The sequence below is a fragment of the Lissotriton helveticus genome, chromosome 4_1, assembly GCF_964261635.1.
Source record: "Lissotriton helveticus chromosome 4_1, aLisHel1.1, whole genome shotgun sequence".
Classification (NCBI taxonomy): domain Eukaryota; kingdom Metazoa; phylum Chordata; class Amphibia; order Caudata; family Salamandridae; genus Lissotriton; species Lissotriton helveticus.
The window spans coordinates 1,825,964,142-1,825,987,736 of NC_136063.1; the positions used below are offsets into that span (position 1 = coordinate 1,825,964,142).

Here is a 23,595-nt window from a genome sequence, read left to right on the forward strand (position 1 = left end):
AAACTTTCCAATTTCTACTTCAAACTGATCAGTGCTAATCACTTTCCCATCTCCTTCAACATCTGTAATGGTCAAACTTTCACTTTCTATGGACTGCTCTTCTGAACCAAAATATCGCATTTCAATATCATCACACTTTTTTTGAACATCTGATAAATAACCATGTAAAACAACTGTATTCAGTTCACTTAAACATAATGCAGGACTTTTTACATAGTACAGTTTCCTTACAAACTTCTGCATTTCTGAATGGTGTACTGCTAACATCCTCAAGTGATGAAAAAACTTTTACACACTTTTCTTGAAAGACAAGCCAGAGAATGCCCATGCTTCTTAGTATATTTTCTAACACTACATGGATCTAGTCCTTGTAACAACTTAATCTTCTGTTTAATACTTTTCTGTGTATATTCTCGTATCAAATTTCGCATTATATCGATAGACTCCTGTTGAATACTACAAAAACTTCTTCAACGATTAACTCTTCTGCACTTTTAGCAATCATTTTCTCTTTTGGAAGGGAACAACCATCCTGAACTTCGTAGCAATGACCTCCAGTATCATCTGCAAATTGTAAACTATTTTCCTGGAAGTAACTCTCCTCATTAAAAAAAGTCTCACTAGTAGAAGTATGTCTCCAATGTCCACTAAAGATTTTGCAAAAGTTGGTTCTGTTCACAAGTCTTTTTCTTCTTCTTTTCTCTTTCAATACTTTCAATATTTTATGCAACACTTTGATCCTCTTCAAAATCACAATGAATAACTTCTGCTTTAAATTGAAAGCACTATCCACTATGCTTTCAATATGCTGCTTCTGTTTGAATTGCAGCACTTTCTTTTTATATTTGCAGAATGTTTTCATTAAATTCTGAATCACTCTAGTTCAAAAAAGTCTCTGTCAAATTTCTTGAAATTGTTTTTGTCTCCGGGTAACAGATACTGTTTCTTTATCATGTTTTCTTTTCCTGGTATTTGAAGTTGAAGTCTGCTTCTCCTTACTTGAAAAAGTCTTCTTTTTGCATTGTGTGATGTTATTTTTATTAAATGTTCATAATATTTTTTTCAGAAATTGTCTAGTGTTTTTACCAGAAGAAACTGTTCCTGTAGTACTCTCATTATTTCAAATTGAAAATCTTTCCTTTTGTTCAAATATATATTTCTTTTCTCTTTCCTTTTTTTTCAGTTCTTCTAGGCATTTTCACATTTTAATCCAAACGAAAAAAAATTCCGAAAAAGAGAAAATAGATTCAATTATTTTTTACATCTGTTCCATATGTTAAAATAATAACATACAATTACATAAGTTCTACTGAAGGCTTCCAGAGGAAGTTCTGCAAGGTGATGGAGCAGTGGTATATAAGAAAGGGGTCCCAGACAGAGAACTGATATTTACAATTTTAAACAATTATTTCCAAAAAAGACAGATAAATGAATGCAAAAAGATTTATTACAAATTTGCATTGTAACCAGTCATTGGTTGAATTTCATCAACATCACATTACAAAATTCTTATATATGTGCCCACATACACAACAAGGAGGGGGGTGAAGTGAGGGAAAGTGCCAAGGTTTAAGAAAGAATCGGGGAATGGTCAGATTCGTTCGTGATACGTATTCATCAAAACTCAAAAAACAAATGTTCATGTGATTCCTTGATCCAAGGTCCACCAGGAAGTTTCTCTCTACACCGAGTGAACGCTAGTGACTGCGCGACTAAGTCTGGAAATAGAACCGTTTTGAGCCCCACGGCGGCGGTGTCAGATGGTCACCGCCGATACCCTCTTTTCTGGTGGCGTTTAATTGAAGAATTATACCTCATGGGGATCCATTGATAATACAGCCCATGAGCTAAACGACAAATAAATTTCTGACTTGTTTTCCAGGGCTCTGTTAAGAACATATAGGAAGATATAAAACCATCATAATTTTTTGAACTCAAGGCACTTCAGTGAGCCGCCTAATACGATCCTACACTAATCGTGAGCAATATAGTCCACCTGTCCAGCAAAGCCAAGACAGCTCACAATTTAATTTGGATACTCGAGGTTGTTGAACAACACGCCGAAGCGCCCGCGGCTGAATTATACTCCGTTTTGAGATACGCACCTGGCAGGCGTATTCCCTCGTCACCGGCATCAGTTTACTAATGGGAATACAACCTTAAGTTCTGGGGATCAAGAATCTTATGTGGTTCATCTCCCTGTGTATGTTAGGAGGTTGCCCACCCACAACCATCCCGTCCTGAAGAAGACCCCGTTGTAAGGACTAACATCCTACGCTTTTTGTGGGTCGAAACGTAGACACCAATATCTTCACCAACTCCTACCCCCAAGCTAGACTAAAGCAGCTGAAGGCGAGCTAGGTCGTCTACACCAATTTTATCGTGGACTCTATAAGAGCACAGTATCGTGGACCTTGGATCAAGGAATCACATGAACATTTGTTTTTTGAGTTTTGATGAATACGTATCACGAACGAATCTGACCATTCCCCGATTCTTTCTTAAACCTTGGCACTTTCCCTCACTTCACCCCCCTCCTTGTTGTGTATGTGGGCACATATATAAGAATTTTGTAATGTGATGTTGATGAAATTCAACCAATGAATGGTTACAATGCAAATTTGTAATAAATCTTTTTGCATTCATTTATCTGTCTTTTTTGGAAATAATTGTTTAAAATTGTAAATATCAGTTCTCTGTCTGGGACCCCTTTCTTATATACCACTTAATCACCCAGGTCCCTTGACTTTACTGGGTTTAACCCTTTGTGTATACCAGGTGATGGAGCAGGGCAGGGGAGCAGTAGGATGACAGGTAGTGCCATAGAACATACTGCAAGTATTTATCTAATTATTTACATACACCTTTACAATTTATATGTAACTGCACTACTTTGTACTTTTCAACTCTCCGCCGCGCCCCACCACCCCACAGCACTCCCTCTCGACCGGCCGCAGGTACTTTATCGATAGCATTTAAAAAAATGATATTATCAACCAAATGGCACACACAAAAATTAAACATTATTAGCCTAACAATTTTATCTACAACTTCGCAAACATAACACTGCACCCAAGCTTTAAGTGGGGGGGGGGGTCTGTGGGGGTCTGAGCACCGGCAGTTTATTTTTGGGGGCCTCAAAACAGGTCTCTATGGGGCTCTATTTTCGGGCCTCGCAAAGGTAGTCCATTTATTTTTATTATTGGACTGCAGTGAGACTGTGAGAGCATGCACATTGCTCACTACTGAGAAGTGGAGACATCATGCCAGGTGAGTCGTGCTGTAGGAGAAGGGAAATCCTTTAAAGAGAGCCATTTTCTCTCAGGAATTCCCTCTCTTTTTGCAGCGCAGGAGCAACATCATAGTGGGGTGATTAGCAGAGAAACCACCGGGCGTGCAATACACATTGCCCTGGACTCCCTGAGACAGCTTCCCGGGCAAACACACAGACCGCACCTGAGTACTTGAAAGGTCTTCAAAACACCATTTGCTTGTAAATGAGGCTCTTTTCTTTTTCACCCCTTTTTAGAGCCCCTATATCCCCACTCTGCCTATTGCTGAAAGAATTAGCCTCCCCCGAAATTTCGCTCTGGTTGCGCCTCTAGAGACAACCACAGGCAGCCAACTCCAGCACGACTCTGCTCTGACCCTTCACAGTGTCTTGTTTTAGTGCTACCAAAACACACACTTTGCCTGGTTCACTTAGTTCTCACACCCCCTCCTTAATATGAAGATAGTAGCTTTGGAATTACCTTTATATTCCTGTACTTCACATGGAAATATAGAAGTGCAGGCTCTCACCACCCCAAATTAGCTGTCTGGTATACTCTCTCAAATGTAAGAACTACAGGTATTCAGTATCTGTCAGTCACGGCCAGTTTAAAGCAGTGTTCCTATATAGAAATGGACAAAACTTTATGTTTCTAAATTAACGTCTTACACTGAAAAGCTGCTTTACATTTCTTTCGCTGGATCAACCTTTGTTTAAAACACCACCAGAGAAGGGTGGTGAACTATGGTCCACAAAGAGCAACTCAAAGCTTTCTTGTTCTTTATCAGAAACATCTGCCTGTCAATGCTTATCGCCAGTCTTTTCGGCCCCTTATGATGCAGGGTGGATGGGTATAATATGCGGTATTTAGGATCGGGGCACAGGGTCCCCGGAAATAAGGACGGATAGTTGAATAAAGGGCGAGTGAATGGATGGCCAGATGGATGAATGGATCGCTAGATGGATGGATGTTTGGATGTATGGAAGGATGAATGGATGAATGGATGCATGGACCAGTACTTAGGATAGACAGGTGGCCTGATAGATGCTTAGGATTGGTTCTGGGAAAGATGTATGTATGGATATATTGGTGTATGGCTGGATGGATGGCACAGTGCTTACCATAGGCGAGCGAGCTAATAGATGCTTACGATAAGTGCAGGGACAGATGTATGTATGTATGTAGGTAGGAATGTATGGATGAATTGAAAGATAGTTGGATTGCACAGTCCTTACGATGAATGGATGCAGGGCTTTAAGTGGGATGGGTCTGAGCGCCGGCATTAATTTTCATGGAGCCTTAAAACGGGTCTCTATCGGGCTCTATTTTTGGCCCTCGCAAAGGTATTCAGTTGTATTTTTTTTATTGCACTGCAGTGAGAGCATGCACATTGATGTGCGCAAGCTCATTTTGCTCACAACTGAGCAGTGGAGACATCATACTAGGTGAGCCATGTTGTAGGAGTAAGGAAAATCCTTTACATAGTGTGTTTTCCGAAGGTAGGATAATTGGAGACAATTTTCTTAAGCACACAATGCTAGTTATTTTAATTTACTCCACACCCCTACTTGAATACCCCATACCCCTTTAAGACGTTTGCCCCGCCCCTTTTAGAGCACCCCAGCCTTTTTTTCCCACTTAAATCCCTGACTGCACCATAGTAACAATGAAATGGTCCAAGCTGCCATTTCAATCTACAATGGCACCAAGTTTCATAATTTGCCTTCAACGCTGGTAGCCTTCTACCACAGTGCAAGAGTTTCTATCAGCACAAAGATTTCTTATCCACAGAAATGTTGTGTGATTTGCGCAGCTGTCTGCTGCAACACTTATCACCAAAAAAAGTATTAAAACATGCAAATTTGTGAGTAAAACATATACAACACCATAAAGCGGTTCATAAATAGGCCCACTGCCACTACACCATCCTCATTCCCATCCTTGCTTAACCTTACGAAATCAAAGAAAGAGCCCCAGCAAAACCTAGTAAAGCCACTATAGCAATACAAGGACTTAATTTCAACAAGTGTCTGACCGCAACACTCAGCAACAAAAGGTATTAAAACATGCACATTTCAATATAAAAGATATACCATGCCATAGAGCTCTTTATAAATGGACCCAGTGACACTACACCATCTTTACTAGCTACACATGTCCACGTTACAAATGTCCATCTTATAATCAGCAACATACCCACCTCCTCCAGCCCCACCCCTGTCCTTGCTTAACCTTGCGAAATCAAACAACGAGCTCCAGCACTTCCGTTAGCGCCACTATAGCCATACATGGACTCAATTTCAACAGGTGTCTGCCGAAACGCTCATCAGCAAAAGGTATTAAAATATGCAATTTTGCAAGTAAAACATACACCATACCATAAGGCGGTTTATAAATAGTCCCAGTACCACTACACCACCTTCACACCCGCCCTTGCTTAACTTAACCCAATAAAACAAACCTAGAAGCGCCACTACAGCCATACAAAGGCTTAATTTCAAGAGCTGTCTCCCGAAACGCTGATCAGCAAAGCGTATTAAACATGCAAATTTGCAGGTAAAACATATAGCATGCCATAGGGCACTTTATAAATGGCCCCAATGGTACTACATCACCTTTAGTTGCTAGACAAATGCATGTTACTAAAGTCTGTGTTTTAATCACCAACATACCCTCCTCCCAACCCCCACCCCGCCCTTGCTTAACCATACGAAATGAAAAACAAACCCCCACCATTCCTAGTAGCGCAATTATACCCATACACAGGCTTAATTTTAACAGGTGTCTGCCGGAACGCGTATCAGCAAAAAGTATTCAAACATGCAAATTGGCAGATAAAACATGCGTCATACCATAAGGCGGTTCGTAAATAGTCTCAGTACCACTACACCACCTCAACACCCGCCCTTGCTTAACTTTACCCAATAAAACAGACCTGGAAACGCCACTACAGCCATACAAAGGCTTCATTTCAACAGATGTCTCACGAAACGCTCATCAGCAAAATGTATTAAACATTTAAATGTGCAGGTAAAACATATAGCATAACATAGGGCGCTTTATAAATGGTCCCAGTGGTACTACATCACTTTTAGTAGCTAGAGATCTGCACGTTACTAAAGTCTGTGTTTTAATCACCAACATACCCACCTCCCCCACCCACGCCATTGCTTAACCGTACAAAATCAAAAATAAACCCCTCACCATTCCTAGTAGCGCCACTATACCCATACACATGGTTTATTTTAACAGGTGTCTGCCGGAACGCTTATCAGCAAAAAGTATTCAAACATGCAAATTTGAAGGTAAAACATAAACCATCCCATAGCACAGTTTATAAATGGGCCCAGTGGCACTACACCACCTTTACTAGCTAGACATCTGTATGTTACTAAAGTCATTTTTTTTTTTTTTTAAACCTTTATTAAGGTCAAAAGGATATACAAGTCTAGGCCTACAACCAAGTCGGCCGGCCTCAATACGTAAAGCAATCAAAAGTTCCAAGGCAAACATTACAGAGTCAATCAGCAAGAAGCAGAGGCAATACAATCGTAAAAAGGGAGAATATACCTAGGAACCAGAGGGCCAAGACACAGGAGCAAAAAAGGTTAATTTTATAATATGGGGATAAGGCGTACGACAGGCTCACTTTCAATATAGAGACGTCCGAAGTCCCAGAACCAGCCTCAGCGACAATAAGGGGGTATGGGGCCGCAATACAGGAGAGGCAACACAATTCACACAGGAAGATCGGGATAATTTAGACATAATCGACACTTGAACATTATCATCGTTACATGCCCACCACCCAAACCACAGCTAAGCCAGAACAGAGGGATCGGAGAAACATTACATCAAAACTAACCCGTCATAGTGACCTCTAGGAAAAAGGAGGGAGGGGGACGGGGGCGAGGAAAAGAGGGGGGAAGAGGGGGGAAGAGGGGGAGGGGAGGAGGACAAGACGGAACAATGAGAAAAAGAAATGAAATACAAAAACGAAGGAAAGAAGACACGCCGACACAGGCGTCCCGTGGCGGGAGTACAGGAGAAAACAGGAGTATCAGCACCAGTGAGGGTACAGCAATCGAGAAGAAAAGCAACCGAACCATAAAAGGAGGGTTAACGACGCCACACACCCCACCCCGTACACACCACGGGAGGCAGGGACAGACGCGGCATTACTATAAAGAGATACAAAAGGGCCATAGAACCATAAAACAAACAACAAATAGAACCCAACCCACCCATCCCACCCTGCACCCCTGTAGAAGGCTATGGCCTACCCTTCAGACAGCGTGCCTGTCGCCCTAAACCAGAACCCGAAATATAGCAAGAAAGAAAGAGAGAAGAACGAGACAAAAAGAAACAGAAACAGAAATAAAGAAAACAGGAGGGAGGAGCATAAGAACAGAAATCAATATGGTCGGCCGCCGCCCTCCGCCCAACCAGACAATCGCAGCAAAAACAGACCAGGACGACACCCCATCAAGCGCCATAAAACTTACAGAGGAGGGGACCACCCACCGCTCTATGGGAACAAACAACTGCACCACTAAGTCGTATACCAATAATCAACCAGGAGTCGTGCATATCACCCCCATCCCTTCCGAACCACAAATCCCACCCACCACATGACAGTGTAAAATGAGATACTCAATACAAGACCAGCACACAATCGAAAAAAATGTTGACTACCATGTAGACATGGGGGGTAAATCGGTCCGCAAGTGAGCAAAAGTCCGAGCAGAGAGTTTAAATGCAGCAGCAATCGCAGCACGGGTGATGAAGAACAGGAGTTCAGTTTCGCCGCTTGGGAGGGCGAGGGGGTCTCTGTAGTAGACAAAGGCGAAGCCATCGGAGCAGGTGCAGGCGGCAGTCCACCAATATTTCTAGGCATCCGAGCCGAACAGGGCCGCGGCACAATGTCCAAGTCCCCGGGGTCAGAACCTCGAAAAACAGGGAGCTCCAAAGTCACCGGCACACAAAATGATCTTCGATCAGCGGCAGCAACTCTTGCAGCAATCGAGGGGGGCGAGGCAATGGAGTCACTGAAACAAGAGGGCGGCAAGAAGAAACCGCTGCCCAAAATGGTGGCAGATCGTGGCGGACTCACAGGGACATCGGGGGCCAGGGATGTGCGCAGGGATCTCAGAGCTTCCAGGATATCTCTGACCGTAAGCTCACGCTCACCAGACCGGACCCCCGCGCAATTAGGCAACCCAAGCCCGCCGCCACAAGGCGCTTCATGTTTCAGAGGGTCGGCCGCCATTTCGCGAAGTCAGCCCAGTCGCCGCCCTCCGCAACCCCCAAAAAACAGTTCAAAAATGTAGGACTTCACAGAGCTCCGGGGGGTTCCCAGCAATGGCAGCCTTGGTGCCGAAAGGATGTCCGCCCAATGCGGGTCTCCGCCTACACCAGCACCGGCGCCCCCAACAAGCAGAGTCCGGGCGCAGAGGTCCAGGGCCGCCGGCCAAAGCAGCGGCGGGGGGAGGACCCCTTCACAGAATCAGTCCCCGGTGCATCTCACCCACATCAGCCGCGCGGTCACCAGGGCAGGCCCGGATCAGGATCGCCGGGATTTTCGCACAACGGCTCTCATCATTGGTTCACTCTCTCGACCGGGGCCGACAGTCGTCGGATCCCACAGGCTAGGTCCCGGTCTAGGTTCCACGGAGGGCACAACTTCGGAGCCGCTACACGTCGAAACCTCCGGGCCAAATGGTGAGTACAAGCGAGGTGTTCCGTTTCCGATTCTCCTAAAATGTGTCGTCTCCGGACAGGATATTATACAGGATACATGATCAGGCCGGAGGGCTGCGGGAGCCGAGCTAAAAGGCGACCATTACGCTCGCGAGCTTGGCTCCTCCCCCAGCACTAAAGTCATTTAACACTCTTTAGAATGTATAGCAGGGGATGGGGAGAGTAAACAAAGTTGTAACTCCCAAACTTTTCATATACCGTCCCTTTACTGTATGTATATTAAGGACATTACATGGAATAAAAAAATTGACAAATGTTTCAAAAGGGATAGTGAAGCTGAGCACCGGTAAAACCCGGACCACTTAAACACCTACGTATATTCAGCATAGAGACACAGCCTGACAATTAGAATCACTTATATTCACATGTGCTTTACTAATGACAAGAAACTCATACAGAAAATATACTGAACATATTCATTTCTTTTTCCTTTTTATCTCTCACACATTTATAAAACATCTCTTCTAAAGAAACACTCCCTAACCACTTCTATTTCATAAGAACACACAATACGTTTACTACCATATATTTTAGTATATCTACCTTTTTATTATTCACTAAAACTATTAACTATAACCAAATGCAAACCAGAAACCATGTTCATATTATATCTCAATCTATGATCAAATAATTCAAATTATGCGTACATATAAAAGGAAAGTAACACTTTTACTATCTCCGTCTCCTCTCCATGTAATGTCCAAACACTGTAAACGACCTCACAGTACAACAACCTACCTCGACTGATATACAAATCTACCTCTCAGTGTCAAAAATGAGACCACAACATGTCCACATAACATTTCTGGGTTTGGTTTTATCACTTTTAACTTAATAACACATACATCTCCTACCACCCTCCCCACCATTTCCACAAAAGGTATAATTTGCAAACGTGGGACATTTTGTTTATCTCGCCTGAATACATTAGCAAACCCAAATTAACGCTGTACCTCATTTTCTAAACCATACAGTCCTTTACAGAAGACAAACTACACTTCTTCTTTGTGAAAAATTCCTAAACATATCTAAAGTACTTATTTAACAACAAGTCAAACTTAATGCCTATTTTATAACCAATATGAAACACCACACTTTACTAACAGTATATTATTTTGAAATAAAAAATACTTTTAAACTTAAAAATATCACCTCAAATACTTAATCACTACTACAGAACACATAACACACCTTGTTCATTTCTACCTCACCTTTGTAGTTGGTATGCAGATTTTAAATGACACACAGTACATATAATGCACCGCTTTCAGCAAGAATGGAACCAGTAATGGCACAATTTCTCTGTCGCTCCACATATAAATACATGTCAACAAAACAAATCAGAATACTTCATTCCTTCATTGACATTCCAAAACGTATCTCCATTGGTTATTTTTGAATTTTCCATATGAAAAGCTTCTTCTTATTCCGCTCCACATACAAGTCAGAAGTTCCACCTATTTCATCACCACACTTCTGGAACATTCTACGACACCTGCAGGTTGAATGTTCATAATTTTTTTAAACTTAACTATATTTTTTTGCAACATTTTATCAAACATTTAATGGCACGTACAGGTTAAAAGTTCACTATTGTTTTAAGTTCAAACAGGGCCTTCCAAATGCAAGTAGCAGGTGTGGTTGAGATGAGCAAATTTTATCCTATGATATCTACTCCACGTTGAAACTGCTTTTTCTTAACAAATCACAAAGATGCTTTTCCACAAAACAAATGTGCACCCTACTTTTAAAAAACAATGCTTTTCATCTCCCAATATGGTATCGTTTTGTATGGCAAAAATAGATAGTTCCCCATCTTTAAACATATCTCTTGTTCTACGAAGGAACTGCATCAGCTATAGACATCTTTCCATACCTTCCAACCATACTTTCAAAATGCTAGTGTCGATCGTAGGACACAGCTATGTTTTCTGGTGCAAGAGGTATGCATAACAGAGACGTATTGACTTAGACCTAGGTTTACAAAATGTGGACATTAAATGGTTTGCAGAGAGAGGATTGAAGTGGCACCAATTGCTACCTTTGTTTAAAAGCTCTTTGCATCTTCCACACCCTGACCTCATGATTGTGCATTGTGGTGGAAATGACCTAGGCACATTGACTGGGGTAGGTTTGGAAATACAGGACACGTTTGGACAATTGATGTTACTTTTGTCTCAAACTGTCTTTGTATATTCCAATATATGCCAAAGACAGAAGTGGAAATGGTCAAAACAATTTTGTCCTCAGATTGAAATATCTAGGAAGAATGTCAACAAAGCAGTGTCTGCATAACTCAGAGACCATAGAATGGGGTAGATCTACAACAACAACATACATTTTGATATGACTGATATCTACAGACGTGATGGAGTACACTTCCCAGATCAAGGAAACAGCGTTTTTCTGAATAACCTGAAGTTGTGCATCCCCACCTACATGTAGCTCCAACTAATGAATACAAGGGCTCTTTTTAGAGCCACCCTATAACTGACAACTTAGGCCCGCTATTGTAGGGCCAGGTAACGGCAACTCCCAGACCCTCGCCAAAATGTATTCTCCGCACAGCTGTGGCGCAGCGGTCAGACCATCTGACTTTGCAGCATAGAGCTCTCGCTTTGATCACCGGCTCTAGCCACAGCTCAGGATAGCACCATGTGACTCTGGGAAATAGCTCACTAAATTTCCACGCTGGTCCCCAGCGCATGCAGACCCGTACGAGTGAGTAGTTTGCACTTTACAAATACCGGCTTGATTCAAACGGCAGAATTGAACTTCACGCTCCCTCTGTAGCACCCCCAATCACACTAAAGATGCCACACTGTTTAAAACAAACATTCTTCCTAGTACGTATGCACACATGCTGACAGTACTTGGACAAGTGTGCAGCAGCAGCCAGAAAACATGAGTTTAGAGCACAGGGCTCACGGTTTAATCCCCTGCTCCAGCAGCAGCTCAGCCCAGCACCATGTGACTCTGGGCAATAGCTCACTTAATAGCTTACAAAATTTCCACGCCAGCCCCCTGGACCTTCAGACTCATAGGGGTGAGTAGTTTGCACTTTACAAATACCTTATTGATTTACCTCTGCACTCCCTGTATCACACCACCTAACCACCATATACAAGTTACCATGTTCCAAACAAAATTTCCTCCTATTACGTATAAAATATTGCTGACACTACTTGGACAGGTGTGGCACAGCACCCAGAGCACATGACTTCACAGCTTAGGACACACAGTTTGCGCTCACGGTTTCATCCCCGAGTCCGGCAGCAGCTCAGCTTAGCAACATGAGACTCTAGACAATACCTCACTTAATTTCCGTACCCCGCAATTTCAGACCGGTAGGGGTCAGTAGTTCAACGGCTTATCCCCGAGTCCGGCAGCAGCTCAGCTTACGCCCCCAGCACCATCAGACCCGCAGGAGTGAGTAGTTTGCACTTTATCAACACCGAATTGATTTAATACGCGTAAATTTACCTTCGCACTCCCTGCATAACACCCCCTAAGTACCATACACAAGTTACAATGTTCGAAACAAAAGTTCCTCCTAGTACATGCTGACACTACTCGGACAGATGAGGCACAGTGGCCAGAGCACATGACTTCACAGCATATGACACACAGTTTGGACTCACGCTTTCATCCCCGAGTCCGGCAGCAGCTCAGCTTAGCAGCATGAGACTCTAGACAATACCTCACATATTTTCCGTAGCCCAGGACTTTCAGACCAATACGGGTCTGTAGTTTGTCCTAGTAGGTATAAACACATGCTGACACTACTTCCACAGGTGTGTTGCAGTGGCCAGGGCACATGACTTCACACCATAAGACACACAGTCTGGGCTCACGCTTTAATCCCCGAGTCCGGCAGCAACTCAGCTTAGCAGCATGAGACTCTAGACAATACCTCACATATTTTCCGTACCCCAGGACTTTCAGACCATTAGGGGTCAGTAGTTCATCCTAATAGGTATAAACACATGCTGACACTACTTCCAAAGTGTCGTGCATTGGCCAGGGCACATGACTTCACAGCATAAGACACACAGTTTGGGCTCACGCTTTAATCCCCGAGTCCCGCAGCAGCTCACCTTAGCAGCATCAGACTCTAGGCAATACCTCACTTATTTCCGTAGCCCAGCACTTTCAAAATTGACAGTTTGCATAATGGTAACATTGTTGTATGTTGCACTTTGTATGACTGTATATTAAGGTATGGGTATTATTTTTAGGCTACTTTTCTGTACTCATGTATTTCTTAATGTATGTTGGAATCTAATAGTGTCTAGTGTGTGGTTGTTTACAGCACTTTAACTGACTATTTTAAGTCATAAGTGTAATTGAGACGCACAGCGAGGACTTTTGCATTCCTGGCTGGCATAGAGTTCTGTCAGTGTGGCTTGCTTCTCTGCGTTTGCCTGTGTTTTGGAGTTCTGTTCCCTTTCATCCTTTCCTTTTCCTCATAGGGTGGGGACAGAGATGAGGAGGTTGTTGTGAGAGAGCTGGAAAGCAGACTGCAGTGAGGTGCAGGTGCAGTAAGAAGCACACAAAAGGGATGACACCAGGAGGAAGGGAGTGAAGCGCACCTGAGCTTTGGCATGAATTACTTGAATACACCACCCCATATCCCTGCTTACCCCAGCAGTGGATGAAGCTTGACAGCTCTGATACAATACTAAACTAGGGGTATTTGGTCCTTTGAATTGATTAAACCCACTGGGTATATACACATATATATTGCTGCAACTTGGTGCTCTAAAGATCACTATAAGAACACAACGTACATGTGCCATCATACCCAGATGCTCACAAAGGGTATTTAATAAACTGACGGCTTTGCTACCAAAGGGATCCAGGGTAATCCTCTATAGAAGCAAAAATGTGCCCTACCCCATACTTTCAGGCACAAGCAGATATGCCACTAATTTAGCAGTATTTGATATTATACAAGCCAAGACTTATTTTAGCGCTAATTTAATCTTGCCTATACTCCCTACTAGGTTGTCATGAGGAAGAAGCTCAAAAGAATCCACTACTAGCCTTTGTTAGGAGGGTAAAGCAAGTAGCTCTAACCCCCAAAAATCTATGTCTGTGATGATCAAGGGAGTGAACCAACAGAATAAGATCAGGCTAGATGAGTGAAAGGAGACCTTCACATACAACATTGCTCAATATTCTGAAGAAAAATGTGAATACCTACAGGCTACAACATCAAGCCTATTGGCCTCCTCCTCCCTTAATAATGACTATACCCTCCCAGATGTGCAAGTCATGACTAAAAAGCACCTGTTGTCCTCTCTATAGTATCGGGTGGTGAATCAAATGAAATGGGTAAACAAGAGTGGGATCAAAAAGGGCAATCAGTTCGTCTTTCACTATCAAATACTCTGCTGACATAGGATTCATCTTGTGCATATAACATTAACAGTGATTACGGGCCTTATTATGACTTCAGTGGTCTTCCATTGGGACCGCCACAGCTGCAGTTCCAAGAAGATAGCCAAGGCCAAGGTGAGCTCATCTGCCAGATTATGAGTTTAATCCAGGGTTGGCAGGTGGTGTGGTGGTGGTCTCACGCAGCTGCTGTGTTAGGCTCCTATGAGAACCTTAGCAGCGTACCACCACTGTAAGTGTGCCTGCAGCCCATTCCTACATGGTGTGGCATGCAACATGTTGTGCATGCCACACTGTGCAGGAACGAGGGTGCAATTCCAGGGGGACACAACATTTGCCCCTCGCATGTCCTCCCAGGCCCAGATTCATCCGGGGGCCGTGTTAGGGCCCCTTAAGCTGCATGTCTGCCACCCTTTTCATGGCGGGGTCCCTGCCATGAAAAGACAGTGGATATACAGGTTGTAATATGCTCAGTGATGTCGGCATCGACATTAGCACCACCAACATATCCAGGTATTTGAAGACCGCCGCCGCAAGGTAGAGTTACCTATGCTCCAAAAATGATTGATTGTGGATAACGAGGACAGCTTGTGGATAATGGGGGCTGGTGTAGTACTGTTTTACTCAGTGACTAGTGATGAATCAGGTGCTTCCTCACCCAACAGCCCACCACACTCTTCCACAAAAAATCAGGTAAGACACAGAACAGCTAGCAGTGATGAAGAAGGAGGAGAGTGTGGTTTATGACTGTTCTATATGAACAGAAAACAATAGGCAATGGGGCATATTTACAAGAAACTGGCTGTAGCGAGGGGTTATGCCAATGTTGTTAACACCACACTCCAACAGTTTCAAAATGCCGGGATGCACCGTATTCACAAGATAGCGGTGCACCCCTGCGTTAACCCTATTGCTGGTGCTAAAAAATCTGCCTAGCGATAGCGCAGGCACCTTAGCACCTGTTTGCTATGGAGAATGTGCTTCAGGGGCAATTGGTTATGTGGAGGAAGGGACACTTTCCTGCACATAAACAATCTTTACAGGCGATTTACTCTGTCTATGTGTGCTGCAGAAGGCAGCAGACGTGGATAAAGCAAAATACTCTTCATATCGCCTTCTTAAGACCAGGTATTCCCTGGCAGTATTTTGGCACTGCCCCATATGTTGTAAATATGGGCCAGCGTCAAAAAGCAATGGGTGTTGCTGTGGAATGCCCACTGCAACACCCATCGCACGCCCCTTTCACACTTAGTGATACATCAATAGGGGGTTTATTTACAAGGCAGCGTTAAGCCACGTTAAGTGGCTTATCACCACCTTGAAAATAAGGCAAAGTAGTTAACGTAACTAGAACCTCTGAAAAAGTGACGTTCTAGTGTTGTTAACTCTCTGTAAATATGCCCCAGAATTGTTACCATTCATTGGATAACACCTGAACTTGGTTTATTGTAGTCCTAGCAAATTGAACTAGAACAACAATTGCCATGGAAAGTAAAGCGAGAGTTTAGCAGGGCATCATTATCTACTTCCAATTGCAAATGGAATAGACAGATGAGTAAGGTTAGTAGTGGGGGATGCGTACTAAATACCTAGAAAAATATCAGCTGGAATATATTTGGTCTGTCTGCTACAGTAGAGAATTTAGAATGGCAAGTATTTATTTGGCATAATGGCATCTGGTGCTTTCAAGAGGCATGGGCTACTACAGGCATTAATATGGATGGCTATACCATTTACTATAGTCAGGCTAGCAAACAGAAAATGTATCGTCCATGTGGGGGACTAGCGAAGTAGGTGTCCTCAAAATTGGTAAATTCAATAGATTCCTTTGTTGTATTAAGCATGCCTATTAATATAGTACATAGTAGAGTGGGAGGATGTTGTCCTACGAAGAGAGTCATATCCATCAATAAATCAAACAATCAATTAATCAATCAATCAGGTATTTGTATAGCGCACTACTCACGGGTAAGGGTCTCAAGGTGCTGGGGGAAGGGGGATCCGGCAGCTCGGAGGTCATCCGAAGACCCATGTCTTGAGGTCTCTTCGGAAGGTTTGCAGTGTAGGGCTTCGTCTGATGCTGAGGGGGAGTTTGTTCCAGGTCTTGGCCGCGATTAGGAGAAGGATCTGCCTCCCGTTCTGGCTCTGTGGATGCGGGGGGTTTTGGCCAGGGCTAGGTCAGTGGAGGGGAGGTTTCTCTCGGGGGAGTGGAAGGAGATTCTTGCATTGAGGTATTGGGGTCCGGTATTGTGGAGGGCTTTGTATTCGTCTGTGAGCAGTTTGAATGTCAATCTTTTTTCGATGGGGATCCAGTGGACGTCTCGGAGATTCTAGGTGGTGTGGTCGTATCGTGGGAAGCAGAGAACGAGTCTGGCCCCGGAGTTTGTGGAGGAGAGATTTGTTAATTCGGGCCAGAGAATAGGAATATGGGCATGTTCTCCATTAGGCTGTAAAGCAGCCTACATGGAGAACATGTAAAGTGCGCATGACTGTTTAACCGGCCAGAGAAGTCCAGTCAAAGCATCCTGTACACATGGAGTGGGCAAACCCCTCCATCCCTGAATCTACTGATGTTTTGATAATTTTGTAAAGATTTTAATTAATCATGTACAAATAAACGATTACTTAATTACTTACCTCCATCCCTGCCCTACTCTGTGAGTAGAGCAGACCTGCTCCTACCCAGCTGTGCAGGGGGGAAAATAAAATAATAATAACAATGAGTTATTATCATTTTAGTTTTTTCCTTTTTCGACCTGCTAAGTGGGGCAACGCTCGTCGCCTTTTTGGAGGAACCGCCACTGATAATGACCCCCTTGGAATGGGTGAATTAATTTAATTATCTTGGCACAAAGCATGATACCAGGTTGATTTGGAACCACCAAAGTGAAAACGCAGCAGCTATAGTAAAGCAAGCCTTGGCTGCTGTTGTCAGATGTAATGGCAAAATTGGGGTCCTTTCTATACTTGTATAGAACAAAGGCAGTAGCTACAGCATTTTATAGGCCAAACGTTTCTGGCCACACATATGCTGCTACAATGTAGAAAATCGAGCACAGGTTTTTACAACCAATACTGTGTCTGGGCCCAGGCACACCTCTTACTGTCCTCTCCTTGGATTTAGACATTAAACTCATTTCGGACATCACTGCAACCCTTGCCCCAGCATTATAGTGTATTTTGGCAAGTGGGAGTATTCTTAAAATCCATGAGATAGGATGTTTCTTATGCTGGAGTATTTAAGAAGCCTTGGTGGGTGGGACTATCTTTGAAATACCATACAGTCACTTGTTTTTGAAACTATGTATGAGGTTTCCACGGTCATAAACGCTAGTACAGTCATAAGAATCAAGGAGGCATATAGGCAGCATAAAATCCAAGATGTCAGTGATCTGGCAGGAGTTGCTCCCGGGTACACAGATTTCTCCGTCATGAGTACCAGGCTGGTATCGAAACCTGCCTAGATTATATTTAACCTGAAATATGATGTACGTTATGCAAATTTTGACTGGATGCACTTTCATTAAAAACGTATATGCCAGATGGAAAAACGCTAAGGCGAACAATGTATTATATGAATGTAACATGGGGTTGAAGAAACGATCATGCACTTTAAGTTATCCTGCCCAAAACATCAGCTGTCCGTATGAAATGGCTTGTCACTTTAATTGATGCTCACAATATACTGAATGATGCGGATGCACCAAGCACTGTGTTACAGGGCAAACAAGCCTGCAGGGGCGGCCTTAGGCATGTGCAAGCTGTGCACCTGCACAGGGCCACCAAACCCCAGGGGCTACCACGTCAATATATATCCTTAATATAATAATCCTCTGAGGATGGATACATATTTGCGTGGCAGCCCCTGGCAGGTATTTGGCAGCCTCTGGCTCTGTTCCACTTCCATGTTAACAACAAGGACCCCCTGGTACGGATCAATATCCTGCGACAGGGTAAACAATATATGTAGAGTAACACTCCCAGGCATATACTTAAAGCAATTACACAATAGATTAAACAAACAAACTAGTGCAGTTTAGAAAATATACATTTTTAATTTGATTAAAAAAGGTACAATAAAAGTCAGTGCATTGATCAGGTTTGATAAAAAGATCATATAATGATACATGTGTATTCACAAAAAAATTAATTTAAAAAGAGGTTAGATGGCATCCGGTCGACGCGTTTCGACATAAAGAATATGCCTTCATCAGGACTTTAACCATCCAATTTCTGTAAGAAAGATTATAACAGTAGTTTACTTATTTCGCCTCCTATCGTGAAATAATATAACTGAACTAGTTCAAGTTTGTTACAACATTCTATTGGTAAAACATTATTTTCGCATTTATGATATACCGCTTTTTTTGCACACAAATGTCTTACACCTATGCATATACAAATTTTCAGGACCAAGCCATATTGTATTCTGTACACGCAAACAGGGAGGTACAGTACCGAGGATTCGTGTATTTGCCAAAATACAAAAATGACACCTTTCAACTGACGACATTCTTACATGTTTTTACATCAGCAAGGACTACTCCCTTGTTATCAGATTAAATGATTTAGTTGATGGTTGTTATCCATTTGCCTGATACATTTCAGCATTTCAATTGTTTTTGTTTGCATGTGGCTTTAGCTCTAACATAGACCCTACTAAATATTGAATACAAGAAAAGTTGAAGGATAGAAAAATAGAGAAGAAAAGAAAAGGAAATGTAGTATTTTATATACATTTCTTCATTTTATGTCCCTATTTTAGGAATTTTGTTTAATAATCATATACACCAGTTTCTTGAGGTCTATTCAATCCCTCAATTTTATTAAAAAAATATATGAAAACTTATTCTAGACTATGATTACCTAAAACCGAACATATTTTCATACATCTCATTCTCTTACCTAAAGTTGTACTAATGTACAAGGACAATACTGTTCTCTATTATTCAAACTGTATTACGGCTGTATAAGGGCTGTGTCGTCGAGTTCCAAACTGGGTAGTTTAGTAACACTTTTCTAAAAAAAACAAAATGACATGCGGGTAAGCCATAGGTCAAAGGTCTACTTTCCTTATTTCAAAACTTTATGGGTACGCCCACAAGATTACACATAACAGCTCACCTTGCATATATGTTAAAAGTTCCATTGGAGCATTCATAACCTGGGTTTTTAAGTTACGAACCGATGACAATTTCCTATGAGTAAAAACATATGTTTTAGTTTTTGACAACAGTAGTTCTTATTTATTTTCAAGGAGAGACATATTTTTAGCTAGCTTACCCCTAAAGAATTATAATACGTTCTTCATCTGGGGTCTTTTTAGCGATATGATACCACGACTAACCAATGATGTGTTGGATAAAGTCCTGACAATATAAAATACAGGTAGAGTAAGCGAAGATTCCGTTTAGCTAATTTGTTTTTACAGACTAAATCTGGCCAATATCTAATTACCACTTACCTAAATATCATAGAACGATATTGCTGCGTGGTACCAGTCCTTCCATGTGGTTTGGTTTAAAAATATGTACGGCGTAGACGTCCTGCTTTCTTTTATATTCTACTGCCGTTAAAACAAGCTCCTAATGAGAAAAAGGGGAGCGGCCTTTTAGTATGTCTCTTCTATTGCTCATTTGTGCAGGTTTACTTTAAACATCTAGGGCGTCTACCTCGTCGTAATATAGCACCGCAACTATGTGGGATAGCTTTCTCGCATAACAATTAACCGTTTACATAAGGGGCGGATGTACATAAGCCAAAATGTGCACACATTTAAATTCCGATGTTACCGCTTACCTAATTCTAATGGACCTCTGTTTACAAACAATGCCGTTTTCCCCTCGTGATGCGGTTTGTGAGTATACGGCGGTGACGTCGTGATATATCGTCTTTTTAGTGCCAAACGCAATTTACTCCTAATAACAAAGGTGCAGAATATTAATCATACCAGAATTGTTAGTAAAATCTAGATTTAAGTCGATTTACAGCTATACAGCATACGTGGTCTCTTACCTGGAAAAATACACGAGGGTACAGGCGATTCCGGATACACTGCCGGTCGGTCAAGTTTTCAGAAAGAACAGCCACGATTTGCAGTTCAGGGGTTCTTTTATAAAGACGAATATCATTGGTTTGCGTCACACCTAGGTTCTTAAAGGGGAAGGCCTTATTTACATGCCGCATATTTTTCGAGTATTTTTGTTACTTATTTAATTTTAACAATTTTCAATTCTATGAAAACCTGACCGACCGGCAGTGTATCCGGAATCGCCTGTACCCTCGTGTATTTTTCCGGGTAAGAGACCACGTATGCTGTATAGCTGTAAATCGACCTAAATCTAGATTTTACTAACAATTCTGGTATGATTAATATTCTGCACCTTTGTTATTAGGAGTAACGTGCGTTTGGCACTAAAAAGACGATATATCACGACGTCACCGCCGTATACTCACAAACCGCATCACGAGGGGAAAACGGCATTGTTTGTAAACAGCGGTCCATTAGAATTAGGTAAGCGGTAACATCGGAATTTAAATGTGTGCACATTTTGGCTTATGTACATCCGCCCCTTATGTAAACGGTTAATTGTTATGCGAGAACGCTATCCCACATAGTTGCGGTGCTATATTACGACGAGGTAGACGCCCTAGATGTTTAAAGTAAACCTGCACAAATGAGCAATAGAAGAGACATACTAAAAGGCCGCTCCCCTTTTTCTCATTAGGAGCTTGTGTTAACGGCAGTAGAATATAAAAGAAAGCAGGACGTCTACGCCGTACATATTTTTAAACCAAACCACATGGAAGGACTGGTACCACGCAGCAATATCGTTCTATGATATTTAGGTAAGTGGTAATTAGATATTGGCCAGATTTAGTCTGTAAAAACAAATTAGCTAAACGGAATCTTCGCTTACCCTACCTGTATTTTATATTGTCAGGACTTTATCCAACACATCATTGGTTAGTCGTGGTATCATATCGCTAAAAAGACCCCAGATGAAGAACGTATTATAATTCTTTAGGGGTAAGCTAGCTAAAAATATGTCTCTCCTTGAAAATAAATAAGAACTACTGTTGTCAAAAACTAAAACATATGTTTTTACTCATAGGAAATTGTCATCGGTTCGTAACTTAAAAACCCAGGTTATGAATGCTCCAATGGAACTTTTAACATATATGCAAGGTGAGCTGTTATGTGTAATCTTGTGGGCGTACCCATAAAGTTTTGAAATAAGGAAAGTAGACCTTTGACCTATGGCTTACCGGCATGTCATTTTGTTTTTTATAGAAAAGTGTTACTAAACTACCCAGTTTGGAACTCCACGACACAGCCCTTATACAGCCGTAATACAGTTTGAATAATAGAGAACAGTATTGTCCTTGTACATTAGTACAACTTTAGGTAAGAGAATGAGATGTATGAAAATATGTTCGGTTTTAGGTAATCATAGTCTAGAATAAGTTTTCATATATTTTTTTAATAAAATTGAGGGATTGAATAGACCTCAAGAAACTGGCGTATATGATTATTAAACAAAATTCCTAAAATAGGGACATAAAATGAAGAAATGTATATAAAATACTACATTTCCTTTTCTTTTCTTCTCTATTTTTCTATCCTTCAACTTTTCTTGTATTCAATATTTAGTAGGGTCTATGTTAGAGCTAAAGCCACATGCAAACCAAAACAATTGAAATGCTGAAATGTATCAGGAAAATGGATAACAACCATCAACTAAATCATTTAATCTGATAACAAGGGAGTAGTCCTTGCTGATGTAAAAACATATAGGAATGTCGTCAGTTGAAAGGTGTCATTTTTGTATTTTGGCAAATACACGAATCCTCGGTACTGTACCTCCCTGTTTGCGTGTACAGAATACAATATGGCTTGGTCCTGAAAATTTGTATATGCATAGGTGTAAGACATTTGTGTGCAAAAAAAGCGGTATATCATAAATGCGAAAATAATGTTTTACCAATAGAATGTTGTAACAAACTTGAACTAGTTCAGTTATATTATTTCACGATAGGAGGCGAAATAAGTAAACTACTGTTATAATCTTTCTTACAGAAATTGGATGGTTAAAGTCCTGATGAAGGCATATTCTTTATGTCGAAACGCGTCGACCGGATGCCATCTAACCTCTTTTTAAATTAATTTTTTTGTGAATACACATGTATCATTATATGATCTTTTTATCAAACCTGATCAATGCACTGACTTTTATTGTACCTTTTTTAATCAAATTAAAAATGTATATTTTCTAAACTGCACTAGTTTGTTTGTTTAATCTATTGTGTAATTGCTTTAAGTATATGCCTGGGAGTGTTACTCTACATATATTCTGTTCCACTTCCAAACACCCTGACCCCCCCTCTTCACTGGCCTTCGCGCTCCGCCCCGCCCGGACCCCCTCTTCCGGGCCCCCTACCTGTGCTCCCTGCCCAGGGCCGCCATGAGCCTAAGGCCGTCCCTGAAGCCTGTAATTTACCATGCAGTCCAGTCCCTATTTATCTCTCGACTTCTTGGATTGTGGCTGGTAAATTTAAGAAGTTTTTCTTAAGTTTGTTTTTTCGTCTGTTTATTCAGTTTTTTGAGGTTCTTAGGGCCATATTATCAAGAAAGGGCGATACATTATCGCCGCTTTTATCGGCAGGAAACTGTTGCTAAAGCGGCGATAATGGGCTTGATAATATGCCCTTGTGAATTCCCATAGAAGCCCATGTTAACACCAGAACCTGGGCTTCTATGGGAATTCACAAGGGCATATAATCAAGCCCATTATCGCCACTTTAGCGGCAGTTTCCTGCCGATAAAAGCAGCGATAATGTATCGCCCTTTCTTGATAATATGGCCCTTATTTTTTATTAAACTTTTTTGGAAACATAATTTAAAACTTTTTTAAGTCTTCATTTGTTTCAGGATTTATATCATTTTTTGTAGATTTCTTAAGATGACCCCCCAAAATAACGGATGTGTTTATCTCCTCTGGACAGATGACCTACATATACTGATTGCAGGTTGGCTTGAGAATAGTGTGGCAGATGATCCATGGGTGTTGATTCAACAAAATGCCCGGGTTAGCGGAGGTGACATCACAAACCAACTGACCTTAATAACATAACAGGAAGTGGCATAATATCCAAGTAGGCA

The 23,595-nt window shown here is 41.8% G+C and overlaps 2 long non-coding RNA genes across 3 annotated transcripts; one reads left to right on the forward strand and one right to left on the reverse strand.

Moving 5' to 3' along the window:
* Positions 1 to 18,467: 18,467 nt before the first annotated feature.
* Positions 18,468 to 20,061, reverse strand: LOC144827695 (uncharacterized). 2 transcript variants are annotated; one of them, XR_013610312.1, is made up of 4 exons: positions 19,897 to 20,061; positions 19,557 to 19,801; positions 19,338 to 19,451; positions 18,468 to 18,665 (listed from the first exon to the last, which is right to left on the reverse strand). It is a non-coding gene; the product is annotated as an uncharacterized LOC144827695 (long non-coding RNA). The 2 variants fall into 2 exon arrangements; XR_013610311.1 differs by having other exon boundaries at positions 19,557 to 20,051.
* A 653-nt stretch (positions 20,062 to 20,714) lies between these two features.
* On the forward strand, positions 20,715 to 22,778 carry LOC144827696 (uncharacterized). Its single transcript, XR_013610313.1, has 5 exons — positions 20,715 to 21,281; positions 21,377 to 21,462; positions 21,548 to 21,621; positions 21,727 to 21,840; positions 22,513 to 22,778. It is a non-coding gene; the product is annotated as an uncharacterized LOC144827696 (long non-coding RNA).
* Positions 22,779 to 23,595: the final 817 nt, after the last annotated feature.